Here is an 18,495-nt window from a genome sequence, read left to right as displayed (position 1 = left end):
TCATGATCCACTCTGTACTGCTGCCACTACTACTACTACTACACAGCCACATATCCCCCGCCTTGTCCATCATGTTCCACTCTGTACTGCTGCCACTACTACTACTACTACACAGCCACATATCCCCCGCCTTGTCCATCATGTTCCACTCTGTACTGCTGCCACTACTACTACTACTACACAGCCACATATCCCCCTCCTTGTCCATAATGTTCCACACTGTACTGCTGCCACTACTACTACTACTACTACTACACAGCCACATATCCCCTGCCTTATCCATCATGTTCCACACTGTACTGCTGCCACTACTACTACTACTACACATCCACATATCCCCCGCCTTGTCCATCATGTTCCACACTGTACTGCTGCCACTACTACTACTACACAGCCACATATCCCCTGCCTTATTCATCATGTTCCACACTGTACTGCTGCCACTACTACTACTACACAGCCACATATCCCCTGCCTTATTCATCATGTTCCACACTGTACTGCTGCCACTACTACTACTACTACTACTACACATCCACATATCCCCTGCCTTGTCCATCATGTTCCTTACTGTACTACTACTACTACTACTACTACTACTACTACACAGCCACATATCCCCTGCCTTGTCCATCATGTTCCTTACTGTACTGCTGCTGATACTACTACTACCCCTTGCGCAGCCGCACATCTCCTGTCTTGTCCATAATGTTCTATACTGTGCTGCTGCCGCCACTACTACTACCCTTACACAGCCGCACATTTCCAACCCTGTCAATCATGTTCCATACGGTGCTGCTGATGCTACTTCTATCCTTACACAGATGCATATCCCCTACCTTGTCCATCATGTTCCTTACTGTACTGCTGCTGATGCTACTACTACCCCTTACACAGCCGCATATTTCCTGCCTTGTCCATAACATTCCATACTGTGCTGCTGCTGCCACTACTACTACCCTTCCACAGCCGCACATTTCCAGCCATGTCCATCACATTCCATACGGTGCTGCTGATGCTACTACTACTACCCTTCCACAGCCGCACATTTCCAGCCATGTCCATCACATTCCATACGGTGCTGCTGATGCTACTACTACTACCCTTACACAGCCGCACATCTCCTGTCTTGTCCATAACGTTCCAAACTGTGCTGCTGCTGCCACTACTACTACCCTTCCACAGCCGCACATTTCCAGCCCTGTCTATCACATTCCATACGGTGCTGCTGCTGCCACTACTATTACCCTTACACAGCCGCACATCTCCTGTCTTGTCCATAACGTTCCATACTGTACTGCTGCTGCTGCTGCTTCCATCCTTACACAGATGCACATCTCCTGCCTTGTCCATAAAATTCCATACTGTGCTGCTGCCGCCACTACTACTACCCTTACATAGTGGCACATCTTCTGCCCTGTCTATCATGTTCCGTACTGTACTGTTGCTGCATGGAACCCCACCCTGCACAGTTTAACAAACCTAAAACTGCTCCCAAAAATGTTTTAATTTTAAAAAGCATAACCGATCATACAGTGCAGTGGGTTATTACATGGGCTGTTTGTTGCCATCGGCTACCATGCATTTACCCACAGCTATATATGTCACTGTCATTATGATATTACTAATTCTCTTACAGTCCTGGGAGACCCCAGAGGCTCACACATAACTTTTCAGAGAAATTGAAGGATTATCGATTCAGATCAAATTTATTTAATCAAATCTAAAGGATCCGAATCAATCAAATCAGACATGAAATGAATTTCAGGAAATTTGCTCATCTCTAGTTTAACTCAATTGTGAAGCCTCATACCAGTTAAAGGGGTTCTCACAGCTGAGGGTTTGTGACAATTTCATCCAGTGTAGACAACCCATTTATGAAGTATACAGTAGGCTATTCTATATATTCTGACAGCTGAAGGTTTGTGACAGTTGCATCCAGTGTATGAGGCATACAGCATGCAGAGTGTACATGGCTGCTCATCTGCAGGTTATTACATTCCTTCATTTCGATTCCTCCCATCTCTTCTTAATATAGCCATCCATTAATGGCGTGCATGTATGGCCACCGCTGGAAAGCTTACAATGTGAGGCAGCGGGAATTCCTCGCACGCCCAGCACAGCAGAATATTGCACATTTTGTTCCCTCTGTTTAACGTTCCCAGTGCTGCCACAAAGTAATTTGCTGGAAATATAAGCGGCGCGTTGCGTTGTTCAGGTGCTGCCGGTGAGTTTCTCTTCATAAAGTGGCTAAATGAATTACAGGGAAATTGTACAATCCTGGGGGCGGCCTGAACACGGATGGACTAAAAGCATTAATATCCAGCATACATATTGCATGTGAGACGTCATATATGCTTCTTCTCACTTAGCCTTCAAATCTTCGAATACCCAGAGGAGACGTGTGAGGATAGCCTGAAATCCACAAATGTGCTCACAGGTGAAAGCCGCCTCTTCAAGCAGAAAGGAAATGTAGCCTCTGATATATGACTTCAATATAACACTTATAGTGCTTTAATAACCTGTGCGCGCACATAATACTGCCACGTAGTACCCACATTACAGTCTCATATAGGGCAAAATAGCAAAGCTACGTAATGCCTCCCTAAATATGCCCTATAGTTCCTAAGTATCTACATAATATAATCCAGAAGAACAGTGCTATTCACTGTCCACATATAAGGCGACTTTCACACTAGCGTCGCTGGATTCCGGCAGGCAGTTCGTCGCCGGCAATGTATGCAAACGGATACCATTTGTAGATGCGGATCCGTCTCACAAATGTATTGCAATACCGGATCCGTCTCTCCGGTTGTCATCCGGAAAAACGGATCTGGTATTTATATTTTTTACATTTTTAAAGGTCTGCGCATGCGCAGACCGGGAAACCGGATCCGTTTTTCCGGAACACTTAAGGCCAGATCCGGCATTAATGCATTTCAATGTAAAATAATGCCGGATCCGGCATTCCGGCAAGTGTTCCGGAATTTATGCTGCAGTATTTTTTCCGTCCAAAAACCGTACAGTGACTGAACTGAAGACATCCTGATGCATCCTGAACGGATCGCTCTCCATTCAGAATGCATTAGGATAAAACTGATCAGTTTTTTTCCAGTATTGAGCCCCTAGGACAGAACTCAGCGCCGGAAAAGAAAAACGCTAGTGTGAAAGTACCCTAATACTGCCATATAGCGCCTACATAATAGTGCAAATATAGCAAAGCTGTGCAAATGTCCACATAAATATTCTATCTAGTTCTGAAGTATCTACATAATATTATAATATAGGGATAAATAACAGTACCATATACAGTCCGCATAATACTGCCATATAGTACCTACCTAGTATCATATAGTACAAAATAGTAAAGCCATGTAATGTCTACATAAATATGTTATATAGTATCTACATAATAAAATACAGGGCTAAATTTCAGTGTCATTCACTGTCTGCATAGTACTGCCATATAGTCCCTACATAATAGTCTTATATAGAGCAGTATAACAAAGCTACGTAATGCCATTATAAATATGCTATATAGGTCTGAGTAAGTAGAAGAATATCTTAAGTAACAGTACCATACAATTCCTACATAACACCGCCATAGAGTACTTTCTGTATAGAATTGTCCGATACAGTGTCAACAGAGCAAAGCTACGTAATGCTCATATAAATATGCTATATCTTTCTTAATGCACCAGCCATATGTGATATTACAATACAGGGCTAAATAACAGTATCATACTGCCATATAAAACATACATAATTGTTCCACAGTGTCAAAATCGCAAAGCTATGTAATATCCAAATAAGCTGCTATACACGTACAGATAATTCATTAAAGGGCATCTGTCAGCAGTTTTGTCCCTATGACACCGGCTGACCTGTTACATGTGCGCTTCACAGCTGAAGTCATCTGTGTTGGTCCCATGTTCAGACCTGGGAGGTCTGAGGATTTTTCAGCTAATTGGATGATGAGAGTTATACTGATGTAGTCATTTAAGGTACCAGCAGATTAATATGGTCAGGTCACCCGGGAAGAGGGTCACCCTTAGTGAGGTGGAAGAGCATGAGATCAGATATGTTCCATTAATCCTATACTGTGGCACAGAATGCGCAGAAGACTCGTCATGAGCAGCCGCTGCCTGGAGAATAACACACGTGGACAAAACTGTGGGTACCTTCCGTTAAAGAAAGAAAACCCCACAACGGTCACTGAAATAACTCGAAACTGACAAAAGTAATAATAACTAAAAATGTACTGCAAATCAGTGAATGAAAATCAGATATTGCTTTTGAACTGTGAACAAACTAATGAAACCTGGTCCGGACACAAATGATGGTTCCCCTCGAAAAGATTTAAAATAACTTGAGCATGGGGAAAAAATTGTCCTGTAATTAGCATCACAGGTGTCTTCAAACTTGTATTCAGCCAGTATTGCCTATTTAATAGATGAAAAGTAGTCCCTGTGCTGTTTGGTATCATGGTGGGTACTGCACTGAACATGGACCAAAGAAAGCTAAGGAGAGAATTGTTTTAGGACATTAGAAAGACAATTATAGACAAACATGTTAAAGGTAAAGGCTATAAGACCATCTCCACACAGCTTGATGTTCCCGTTACTACAGTTGAACATGTTATACAGAAGTTTAAGGTCTAGGGGACTGTAGCCAACCTCCCTGGACGCGGCCGCAAGAGGAAAATTGATAACAAATTGTAGAGATGGATAAGATAAATGGTAACCAAAGAGCCCAGAACAACTTCCAAAGAGATTAGAGGTGAACTCCAAGGTCAAGGTACATCAGTGTCAGATCGCACCATCTGTCACTGTCTTAGCCGAAGACGACCTAGGAGGAAACCACTGATGAAAGCAAATCATAAGAAAGCAAGACTGGAATTTGCTAAAATGAATACTGACAAGCCATAAAGCTTCTGGGAAAATGAGACCAAACTGGAGCTTTTTGGTCAGTCACATCAGCTCCAGGTTCACAGATGCAAAATTGAAGCATAGAAAGAAAAGAAGATTGTACCTACTGTGAAACATGGAGGAGGCCCGGGCATGTTTTGGGGCTGCTTTGCTGCATCTGGTACAGGTTATCTTGAATCTGTGCAGCAGGGTACAATGAAAGACTATTAAGGCATTCTGGAGTGAAATGTGTCCAATCTCAGTCCCAGGTCATGGGTCCTCCAACAGGATAATGGCCCAAAGCACAGATAAAAACATCCAAGAATGGCGAAGAGCAAAGCATTGGACTTTTGTAAAGAGGCCTCTATGAGTCCTGATCTAAATCCTATTGAACATCTGTGGAAGGAGCTGAAACTGAAGTCTGGAGAAGGCACCTTCACACCCGAGACATCTGGAGCAGTTATCTCACGAGGAGCGGCCAGAATACCTCTGGACAGGAGCAGACGTCTCACTGAGAGTCACAGGAGTCGCTTGATTGCAGAGATTGCCTCAAAAGGTTGTGCAACAAAATATCAAGTTGAGTGACCATCATTTTTGTCCAGTCCAGGATTCATTAGTCTGTTTTATACATTATTATGTTGAACCCACAATTCAAAGCAATGTCTGATTTTCATTACTTAATTTTCAGTAAATTTCAGTGACCTTTGTGAGTTTTTCATTCTTTAATGGAAGGTACCAACAACTTTGTCCACATGAGTAGATAATTACAGGAGACCCTGATACTATGTAACATCAGTGCAAATCTAATGGTGTAAAGTGCAAAGACCCTGCAAGAAGTGCAATGGTTCCTTTAGGATCTGGCTGGCACTATTCATGGGGGCGCTCTGCATGGCATTATCTATGGATAAACTACAGCTGGCACAGTTATGGGGTCATAATATTGACAATCTCACTGGCACTATGGGCACTCTAGCACTGTTACATGGGCACTATTTAATAGAAGAGGCCACCTCCTACGGCTGGCTAAAGAAAAAGAGCAAAAGAAAAAGAGCAGCCCCCTCCCTGCCCCCGCTATATGGTCACTTCTCCATATTTTAAGTAAAAGTTAAAATTGCACAAAACGAGGCAACTTTCTGGTCAGATGAGGAAGAAAGGATCTTGGCGAGATGTTGTCACTGTCTTGTCAGTGATGTATGGAAGATGAAAGCCTCTCTCAGGGAGACAGCGAGGGGAGCTCGTAATGGTCACGGCACAGACATTGCCTGGTCCGTTACTTTTACGAGACTGCGACACAATGTGACAATATATTTCTGTACGAAGCATAAAGGATTTGTCCCATTGGGTCTCTGATGAATAAGCAGCTCAATATCTACAGCCTGGCCACTTTGTAGTGAGCTCTTCAACCTGGTCAGGACCATGCACATGGGAAGGTAAGGAGGGGGGGGGGGGGGAGCAGGGTAACAAATGGAAAGAGAAAAGTGGACAATCTGCACTAGAGCCACAGCAATGATGTTCCTTTGTGTCCTGTATTGTTGCAGCAGTACTTTTGATTGGGAGAAGTCCACAAAGCAAAGGTCCCCAAAGCAAAAATGAACAGCTATTACACTGGAGGTGCAGGCCTGCCAATGCCCTGCGCTCCTGGGTGGGCACAGTCACTGCGTCACTCTGTGTCTGTTGTAGTTCCAGCCCTCTGGAATCAGACCCGGTTGCCAGTGTCGTGTGTGTATTAGGAATATTATTAATACTGCTCCTATGTACAAGAATATAACTACTATATTACTGCCTCCTATGTACAAGAATATAACTACTATAATACTTCTCCTATGCACACAAATATAACTACTATAATACTGCCTCCTATGTACAAGAATATAACTACTATAATACTGCTCCTATGTACAAGAATATAACTACTATAATACTGCTCCTATGTACAAGAATATAACTACTATAATACTGCCTCCTATGTACAATAATATAACTACTATAATACTGCTCCTATGTACAAGAATATAACTACTATAATACTGCTCCTATGTACAAGAATATAACTACTATAATACTGCCTCCTATGTACAAGAATATAACTACTATAATACTGCTCCTATGTACAAGAATATAACTACTATAATACTGCTCCTTTATACAAGAATATAACTACTATAATACTGCTCATATGTACAGGAATATAACTACTATAATACTGCCTCCTATGTACAAGAATATAACTACTATAATACTGCTCCTATGTACAAGAATATAATTACTATAATACTGCCTCCTATGTACAAGAATATAACTACTATAATACTGCCTCCTATATACAAGAATATAATTACTATAATACTGCCTCCTATGTACAAGAATATAATTACTATAATACTGCCTCCTATGTACAAGAATATAACTACTATAATACTGCTCCTATGGACAAGAATATAACTACTATAATACTGCTCCTATGGACAAGAATATAACTACTATAATACTGCTCCTATGTACAAGAATATAATTACTATAATACTGCCTCCTATGTACAAGAATATAACTACTATAATACTGCCTCCTATGTACAAGAATATAACTACTATAATACTGCCTCCTATGTACAAGAATATAACTACTATAATACTGCCTCCTATGTACAAGAATATAAATTCTATAATACTGCCTCCTATGTACAAGAATATAACTACTATAATACTGCTCCTATGTACAAGAATATAACTACTATAATACTGCTCCTATGTACAACAATATAACTACTATAATACTGCTCCTATGTACAAGAATATAACTACTATAATACTGCTCCTATGTACAAGAATATAACTACTATAATACTGCCTCCTATGTATAAGAATATAACTACTATAATACTGCTCCTATGTACAAGAATATAACTACTATAATACTGCCTCCTATATACAAGAATATAACTACTATAATACTGCTCCTATGTACAAGAATATAACTGCTATAATACTGCTCCTATGTACAAGAATATAACTACTATAATACTGCCTCCTATATACAAGAATATAATTACTATAATACTGCCTCCTATGTACAAGAATATAATTACTATAATACTGCCTCCTATGTACAAGAATATAACTACTATAATACTGCTCCTATGGACAAGAATATAACTACTATAATACTGCTCCTATGTACAAGAATATAACTACTATAATACTGCTCCTATGTACAAGAATATAATTACTATAATACTGCCTCCTATGTACAAGAATATAACTACTATAATACTGCCTCCTATGTACAAGAATATAACTACTATAATACTGCCTCCTATGTACAAGAATATAACTTCTATAATACTGCTCCTATGTACAAGAATATAACTACTATAATACTGCTCCTATGTACAAGAATATAACTTCTATAATACTGCTCCTATGTACAAGTATATAACTACTATAATACTGCTCCTATGTACAAGAATATAACTACTATAATACTGCTCCTATGTACAGGAATATAACTACTATAATACTGCTCCTATATACAAGAATATAACTACTATAATACTGCTCCTATGTACAAGAATATAACTACTATAATACTGCCTCCTATGTATAAGAATATAACTACTATAATACTGCTCCTATATACAAGAATATAACTACTATAATACTGCCTCCTATGTACATGAATATAACTACTATAATACTGCCTCCTATGTACAGGAATATAACTACTATAATACTGCTCCTATGTACAAGAATATAACTACTATAATACTGCCTCCTATGTACAAGAATATAACTACTATAATACCGCCTCCTATGTACAACAATATAACTACTATAATACTGCTCCTATGTACAAGAATATAACTACTATAATACTGCCCCTATGTACAAGAATATAACTACTATAATACTGCCTCCTATGTATAAGAATATAACTACTATAATACTGCTCCTATGTACAAGAATATAACTACTATAATACTGCCTCCTATATACAAGAATATAACTACTATAATACTGCCTCCTATGTATAAGAATATAACTACTATAATACTGCTCCTATGTACAAGAATATAACTACTATAATACTGCTCCTATGTACAAGAATATAACTACTATAATACTGCCTCCTATGTACAAGAATATAACTACTATAATACTGCTCCTATGTACAAGAATATAACTACTATAATACTGCTCCTATGTACAAGAATATAACTACTATAATACTGCTCCTATGTACAAGAATATAACTACTATAATACTGCCTCCTATGTACAAGAATATAACTACTATAATACTGCCTCCTATGTACAAGAATATAACTACTATAATACTGCCTCCTATGTACAAGAATATAACTACTATAATACTGCTCCTATGTACAAGAATATAACTACTATAATACTGCTCCTATGTACAAGAATATAACTGCTATAATACTGCTCCTATGTACAAGAATATAACTACTATAATAGTGCCTCCTATGTACAAGAATATAACTACTATAATACTGCTCCTATATACAAGAATATAACTACTATAATACTGCCTCCTATGTACAAGAATATAACTACTATAATACTGCTCCTATGTACAAGAATATAACTACTATAATACTGCCTCCTATGTACAAGAATATAACTACTATAATACTGCCTCCTATGTACAAGAATATAACTGCTATAATACTGCTCCTATGTACAAGACTATAACTACTATAATACTGCCTCCTATGTACAAGAATATATCTACTATAATACTGCCTCCTATGTACAAGACTATAACTACTATAATACTGCCTCCTATGTACAAGAATATAACTACTATAATACTGGCTCCTATGTACAAGAATATAACTACTATAATACTGCTCCTATGTACAAGAATATAACTACTATAATACTGCTCCTATGTACAAGAATATAACTACTATAATACTGCTCCTATGTACAAGAATATAACTACTATAATACTGCTCCTATGTACAAGAATATAACTACTATAATAACGTGATATGGAAGAGGTAGGAGCATTTTCATCCTGGCTGATGTCGATTTTTATTGGTCTTCTGACCTTACATTCCTTGAGTATTATGTACTTATATATTTTTTCTGATGAGAGTCAGGTGTGATTATGAGTCTGGCGGGTGTATTTCTGCATATGGAATCATGATAATTTTCCTTTCCTATTAGTATTTGATCTCAGGGTTTAGTAGATGCACCATAGACATGATCTGCAGGAACGTCACGTTTCTCCTGTCGTTTTCGTCCTATTATGAGTCACCGGGCGCTGCTGCGCACATTCTTCCGTCCTCCTCAGATCAGTTTGGCAGCAGACTCGGTGCATTGTTGCTTCGTTCATTAGCATTGCCGTCAATCAATGGTTAGTCACCTGAGTCTGAGCGTGTGCAGGTGTCTTCCACACAATTAGCTCCGGCACATCTGAATTTATTCATACAGACAAACTAGTGGTTTTCGCTCCATATGTTCCTGCCGGTGAATGTAGCGGCTCCCGGGAACGTGCCCTCGTATCTGCGCCGCATTGACATGAACAAAGGCTCAGACTGATTACCATTTCTCAAGTGTTTATTTAAATGGTTGACAAAAGTCAGAAAGCCAGGAGCAACATGTCAGCAAGGTGAACGGCGCAGAGAGCCAAGCCATCAGCTCCCACCTCCCCTAATTCTTCATCTCCAGTTATGCTAATTGACGTCTAATTGGTTCAGTCATTGGAGAGTGGTGGCAAAGTGATGCTAATGAGGAGGTGAGAGACACCATGGAAGTGAACCGGGTTTTTAGGATAATCTGTAATGAGGGATCAGTCGGAACATTAGCATTTGGTTTACGTCCGGAATATATCAATAGGTTAGGATAGGTGAAGAATACAAACGCTTCAATACCAGACACAACCTGTGGTCAGGGGTGGCGCTAGTCAACAAGACAGCAGCAATGTTTTCCTAAACCTGGACAACCACCGTATGGTATATCCTGATCTCGAAGTCTCGTGCTGTCGCCGGCTAGTCCTGGTAAAACTGCGGCACCAATGGGATAAAGTAGCAGGTTATTTGCAACAACGTAACAATTCTAACTACTTTGGAATTCTTGCAATTGCAGGGAGGCATTTTCCTCCCCTGGAAGTCCTGCGGTTGTATGAAGTTGTGGTAATGGTGTCATTGTGCTGCAACCGGCTTGTCACGGAGCCTGAAGACCCTTGGTGACAACAACAGAGGTTCTTCTGCTTCTTCCTTCTAAGAGGGTGACTCTACTAGGGAAGGTTTAGCAAAACATGAGCCCACTTTTTACGTAATCATCGGGTATAATAACCAAAGTATAAAATGATGAAAACACCCTAGAAGCTTGGTGTATACAGCACGGTCATACACAGCTTCTTCTCTAGTGCGCTCCCAGTCAGTGCAGGCAGGGAAATAAAGAAAAATAGCAAGATTTTTAAAGCCTTGGGGGAACGTCAGAGAGCAGAGAAAGGCTTCGGCCCTGTCTCTGGAGTCTCCTCTATGGTTCATTCTTGATATTATTACATCCAGTAAGTTACAAAGTTTTACATACAGTGATGGATGAAGTAGACCCTAGGCCCGGGGCTTTTCCCAAAACTTTCCCCCCTTCCAGATCTTTTTGTGCCAGTACCGACAACCAGAACAGACCAGATTCCCTAAACAAATATAGATCCCCCCAAACCAGACCCTTTAAATACAGACTTAAACCAGACCCTCAATCCAGATCTCATAAATATAGACCCTCTAAACTAGTACAAAATCATCCAGATCCACTAAATACAGGCCCATAAAAGACCCCCTAAAAGATTCTGCCCCCCAAAACAGACCCTCTATATAAATTCAGATCCCTAAATACAGACCTCTTAAAATGGAACAGGACTCAGACCGGATCCCTTAAATAAATACAGACCCCCAAACCGGACCCTATAAATACAGACTTTGCAGATCTCCAAACCTGGCCCCCTATATACAGATTAAAGGGCACCTCCCCTAAACTATTACAGACCCCCCCCCCCCCCAGATCCACTAAATATGGAAACAGATTAGATCTAGAATTATTATTATTACTAGATCTAGAACTATTGCAGATCCCAGACTGGACCCCATATACAGCAGCTCCTTCTCTGCTTCCTTGCTACTCTCCCCTTTGGCTTGAGGACCTTGAGAGACGTGGTCATGTGGAGGTCCTTCTGCAGGTCCTCATTGCACAAAGCATCATGATAAAACCATTATTTTACGCACTTATATAGCGCTGACATATTCTTCAGCGCTTTACAGACATTAGAGTCACTCTGTCCCCTCACAATCTTAGGTCCCTATAAGTCTGGAGTGTGGGAGGAAACTGGAGAACCCGGAGGAAACCCACACAAACATGAAGAATATACAACCTCCATGCAGATGGGGACCTTGGTCCGATTCGAACCTAGGACCCCAGTCTCTCACAAGCTGATGCTAATGAGACAAGCCTCTGAATCTATCGGCTGTTCCTATCCCATTACAGACGGTTCGACCTTATCACCTTCCAAGATGCGGAGTGTTACGGCTGCAGACTTGGCGCTGTCCGGGGCCGGTGGTGCTGAATGTGTTGCTGTAATACCTTGTCCTCATCCTGGAGACCCAGCGTCGGTGACACAGCGGAGGAAGTCTCTGTAATCTCTTGTCACATTCACTGCTTTGATTATTTTGTTGGAAATGCATTATTTACACTCAAATTAACAGAAGAGCATCCCACATGCCGCCACGAGCCGCGCTGATATTCCCACATTAGCCCTTTCTGGGTGATAAATGGATGAGGGGACAGGAGACGCCAGCACTCAGCGAATCCTGCATGAGGGCTGTATTTAACTACAGATGTCTAATGGGATATTTCCCATCCAAATTATAAGCACAACTGCACATGGAGTAAATGGGGCACCAGGGAGCGGAGCCTCTTCTTCTAAGTAAGGCTCCGTGTCCTGGAAGAGATGAGGCGCAAGAGATCCGAAAATGTTTTCTGTTCTATTATAATATACCATCAGATAGGTACATTGTATCAATGTTCATGTCAGGGATCAGCAACCTCCAGCCCTCCAGCTGTTCTGAGACTACAACTCCCAGAATCCTCCATTCACTGCTATTGGAGTTATAAATACAGCAGAGCAAGTGTGCATGCTGGGAGTTGTGGTTTCACAGCAGCTGGAGTGCTGAAAGTTGCTGATCCCTGCATTATGTCATTACTGCTATAGATACACTGTAGACTCCGTATCGTACAGTCATGTCCAAAGGTTTTGAGGCTGACACAATTTTTGGTGTTCTTCTTAAGTATCTTTGGATCTTTTTGTCAGATGTTTCTACGGTAACTGAAGGACAATTATAAGCATTTCAGAAGTTTTAAATATGTATTGAAAATTCCATCCAGTTCATGCAAAGACTGAATATTTCCAGTGTTGATCTTTCTTTTTCTTCTGCACCTCGCCCTGGCATGCAGGATGTCTTCTTCTGGGCCAAATCCTAACAGATGACAAACCCATTGTTGTCTAATCAGTGCTTGGAGTTTATCACAATTTCAGTGTTTTTTGTTTGTCCAACCAGTTTTTGAGACTTGACCACAAGTTGACAATGAGATTGAGATCCGGGGAATTTCCTGGCCATGGACCCAAAATTTCAATCTCTTAATCACCGAGCCACTTAGTTCTCACTTTTGCCTTGTGATATGGTCTCCACCATGCTGGAAAAAGCATTATTCATCACCACATTGCTCCTGGATGGTTGGAAGAAGTGGCTCCTGGATGGTCGGGAGATGCTGATCTTGGAAGATGTTTTGATAACTTCCTTTATTCAGGTCAGTGTTCCTACACATGAATGGTCTCAGGATGCTTTACAGTTGTCATGGCACAGGACTCATGGCAGCGCTCACCTTTTCTTCTCCGGAGAATCATTTGTTCAGATGTCCCCAACTGGAGTGGTCTTCATCAGAGATGATAACTGTCCCCCAAGTCGTCTGAAGTCTGATGTCCGTCTGTCCTTGATAATCTTCTTGGAGAGTAGTGGCTTCTTTGTTGCCCTTCTTGACACCAAGTCATCCTCTAAAAGCCCTTGCCTCACTGTACATGCAGATACCATCACTCCTGCCTTCCGAGCAATCTCTGCACTGGTGGTGACCCCATCCCATAGCTGAATCCTATTTAGGAGACAGTCCTGGCACTTGCTATACTTTCTTGGGCACCCTGAAGTCTTCACAGCAGTTGAACCTCTCTCCTTGAAGTTCTTGATGACCCAATAAATATTTGATTTAGGTGCAGTCTTACAAGCAGCAATGTTCTTGCCTGTGAAGTCCTTTTGATGCAAAGCAATGCTGAGTGCATGTGTTTCCTGGGAGGTAACCATGGTTAACAGAACAAGACAATGATTTCAAGCACCGCTCCCCTTTTAAAGAAACCAGGCTGCCCATCTAATTCAATCAGCATGACAGCGTGTTATCAGCTGCCATGTCCTTGTTAACACTTTCTCCTGAGCTAATGAGAAGATTACTGTAATGATGTTGGCAGGTCATTTTGTGGCAGGGCTGAAATGCAGTGGAATGGGGCAAGGAATGCCTTTACTATTATCTCTTCATAAATATCTAGAGTTAATGCAAATTGTTTCCAGAAAAACAGAAGCAGAAAACTGTGTGAAAACAACCAAAATTTGTAGCAGTTTCAAAACTTTTGGCCACGATTGTACATTATTCCATGCATGAAGATGATGATCAGAGCTTCATTCGTGTATTTGAAGCATTATAAACTTTGCAAAAAGAATACATGTCTCAAGAATGAGCTTAAAGGAATAGTTACAGGCAGGGGTATCGGTAAGGCTGAGGCTGGTAGGGCATGTGACCAGGGTACTGAGTGTGAGATACAAGTTGACCCTGTTCATTTCACATTAGATCCTTCCAGGATGTATACATTGGGGTGTTGCCCAATGCACTGATGTTGCAGATGTTAACAATACAGTTCCCTATTCTATTGATGCAGGATAAACTGTTTGCAAAGCTCTCTGTTCTAATACAATTACTTAAAAATAAGCATATTATGATATATACATTTCTTTGCAGAATAATCTGAATAGAAAGAAAGTCTGCTGCCTTTTTATTCATTAATATGCTTATGAATATCGGCCCTAGGGAGGCCAAGGGGGACAGTCTTTAGGCTTCCGTCAGGTGAGTAGAACTCTGGATACCTTTGATCTATATACTGCCATACGCACTAGACATACAGTAGAGCACTTACATGATGTGAACAGGGCCTTATTTTGGCAGCAGGCTTATTTTGACCATTCTACCTTCACTGATACATTGTAGCAAATTATGAAGCCAGGAATAGATTTTTGTTGCTGTTGTGTTTATAGTTGGATACAATTGTAACAATCCTGGGAAAACTCCACAGTTAAAGTAGAGGTACAGATGAGGGGGGCATGTTCTGTCAGTGTAGGGTACCAGGGGCAGGGGCAAAAAGCCACTCTGCATTGCCCAGGGTATTTAGACACTGGGCTAGGGCACAGACACGTGTTCAGACTTAAGCACGTTAATCTAGAATCAGACCAGACGTGAGTGGAGAAAACAAGAAGTGTGGCTGGGAAGTAATTGCTCCTTGATCAGTTCTTATGGTAACACAATCTGAATGAACTGGATTCTTATCTAGAAGTGAAGAGGGGCCCGGGCTCCTGGGTGGACAGACCTCTCCGCAGCAGGGTCTCAGATCTTTGTTCTTTTGCTTCGGTGCAAGGACTTGGAGTAAAGTCTTTTCATCTAATTTACTTAGCGGAGAACAGATCAATCCTTCCTAAATAAGCAGCACAGCCCCAGGACTGAATGGTAGCGTATTGATCTCATCGCGTCCTCCTCTACGCACTTTACATAAAGTTCTTCTCTTCCCCGGAGCCTCAGTTACAAGAGAGAAAAAAAATCACAATTCTTTTTATAGATCAATTTCACATATTGTATTTTATGATTATGTGAAGGGAAGAGAACGTCAGCGCCATCACAGCTCCTCCGCACGTTCCTGCCTCAAACAGCAGAGTCCAGGGCTCTCCAACCGGCTGAAGGTAGTCAGGACACGCTGGGAGTTGTAGTTTTGCAACGGCTGGAGAGCCACGGGTTGGAGGCCACTTGCTTAGCGTGGCCCATGGACTGCAGTATCTTCTTGGTTATGCAGATTTTGGACAGAATGCACACATTGCCCGGGCCATGCCTGAAGCAATAGCTGATCTCCTCTCAATATCCCAACATGCATTTCACCCTCTGCTTGAAATCTCACACAGCAACATGCAGACTGTGTTCCTGGAATGGTGAGAGTTATACTTCCTGTAGGCAGTGGAGGCAGCTGCTCTGGGGCCCAATGAACAGAGGGGCCTAATCCCCCCTCCCCCAACTCATGGGTAATGTCAATATGCACCCAAACATAAAATAAGTGAGGAAGAGGGCAATAGTTATGCCGACCTTCTCTCCAGGTGGGCTGAGAACGTGATATTGGAAAAATAAATAACCCAAACTGGGAGCCCAGGTTATGGCTGGCATAGGGCCTCAGTTACATGTATCATTTATTTCCGTATGATACATTTTACAAGCTTTACTTGCACTACCACATCTGACCACATGGTGTGCTGTTACCAGGAAACAAGTCCACAAAGCGGAACATGCTCAAGCATCTCCTAGTGGTAGAAGAATTTGGGGCACTAGTCGCTTGTCGTGTTAAAGCGGTGCCATATCCAGAGTTTGATGGGTTGCTATGGCAAACACTGGCACTTCTCCTGGCGCTAGACATAATAATTGTCTGTAATTTTCCATTTTTGCTCTGTAATGAAAAACAGCAAACCAGTCAGGGAGAATATTTTATTGAATAGTGTACCGCTACCTGGAAGCCAGCACGGCTTATAATAACACACTTTCCAAAGTTTTCATGGTGGGTGCACTTTTTATACAGTGTCTCACAAAAGTCAGTCCACCCCTCACATTTTTGCAAATATTTTCTTCTATCTTTTCCTGGGACAATACTGAAGATCTGACCCTTTGATACAATGTAAAGTAGTCATTGTACAGCTCGTATAACAGTGTGAATTTGTTGTGCCCTCAAAACTTACCACTCAGACATTAAAGGGTTTCTATCACTTCATATGACATAATTAGCTGGCAGACACTAGCGATCTGCTAGTGTCTGCTCTGGCCAACCATCCTACTATAATCACTTGTGGGGCAGCGGTTTTGCTAAAAAACTAACTTTTATAAATATGCTAATGAGCCTCTAGGTGCTATGTGGGCGTCATTAGCACCTAGAGGCTCCGTCTACCTTCATACACAGCGGCCGCCCAGCACGTCCCTCCAGCCCGCCCATGTCCTCCTCCGTGTGACGCAGCGGCCGAATTCTCGCGCATGCGCCGTGCGCGGCTGTATTCGGCGCATTAGAGATGTCTGAGCTCGGAGCGGTCAGACATTCAATGCGCATGCGCGGCTGTATTCGGCGCATGCGCATTGAATGTCTGACCGCTCCGAGCTCAGACATCTCTAATGCGCCGAATACAGCCGCGCACGGCGCATGCGCGAGAATTCGGCCGCTGCGTCACACGGAGGAGGACATGGGCGGGCTGGAGGGACGCGCTGGGCGGCCGCTGTGTATGAAGGTAGACGGAGCCTCTAGGTGCTAATGACGCCCACATAGCACCTAGAGGCTCATTAGCATATTTATAAAAGTTAGTTTTTTAGCAAAACCGCTGCCCCACAAGTGATTATAGTAGGATGGTTGGCCAGAGCAGACACTAGCAGATCGCTAGTGTCTGCCAGCTAATTATGTCATATGAAGTGATAGAAACCCTTTAATGTCTAAACCGTTGGCAACAAAAGTGAGTGCACCCCTAAGTGAAAATGGCCAAATTATGCACAAAATGTCAATATTTTGTGTGTCCACCATTATTTTCCAGCACGGCCTTAACTCTCTTGCCACTGGAATCCTTTTCCACTCCTCCATGACGACATCATGGAGCTGGTGGATGTTAGAGACCTTGCGCTCCTCCACCTTCCGTTTGAGGATGTCCCACAGATGTTCAATAGGGTTTAGGTTTTGAGACATGCTTGGTCAGTCCAGCACCTTAACCCTCAGTTTCTTAAGCAAGGCAGTGGCCATCTTGGAGGTGTGTTTGGGGTCGTTATCATGTTGGAATACTGCCCTGCTGCCTAGTTTACGAAAGGAGGGGATCACGCTCTGCTTCAGTATGTCACATTACATGTCGGCATTCATGGTTCCCTCAATGAACTGTAGCTCCCCACAGCCGGCAGCACTCATACAGCCCCAAACCATGACAGTCCCACCACCATGCTTGGCTGTAGGCAGGACACATTGTCTTTGTGCTCCTCACCTGGTTGCCGACACACAAGCTTGACACCATCTGAACCAAATAAGTTTATCTTGGTCTCATCAGACCCCAGGACGTGGTTCCTTAGTCTGCTTGTCCTTAGTCTGCTCGTCTTCAGCAAACTGTTTGTAGGCTTTCTTGTGCATCATTTAGAAGAGGCTTCCTTCTGGGACGACAGCCATGCAGACCGATTTGATGAAGTGTGCAGCATCTGGTC

General features: G+C 41.9%; 1 long non-coding RNA gene across 1 annotated transcript; it reads left to right on the top strand.

Moving 5' to 3' along the window:
• The first annotated feature begins 2,042 nt into the window (after window positions 1–2,042).
• LOC120979096 lies at window positions 2,043–18,061 on the top strand. The gene is made up of 3 exons (XR_005774237.1): window positions 2,043–2,053; window positions 13,056–13,058; window positions 17,925–18,061. It is a non-coding gene; the product is annotated as an uncharacterized LOC120979096 (long non-coding RNA).
• The last annotated feature ends 434 nt before the right edge of the window (window positions 18,062–18,495 follow it).

Source organism: Bufo bufo, chromosome 9 (assembly GCF_905171765.1).
Source record: "Bufo bufo chromosome 9, aBufBuf1.1, whole genome shotgun sequence".
Lineage (NCBI taxonomy): Eukaryota > Metazoa > Chordata > Amphibia > Anura > Bufonidae > Bufo > Bufo bufo.
This window is presented reverse-complemented; position numbering and strand designations above follow the sequence as displayed.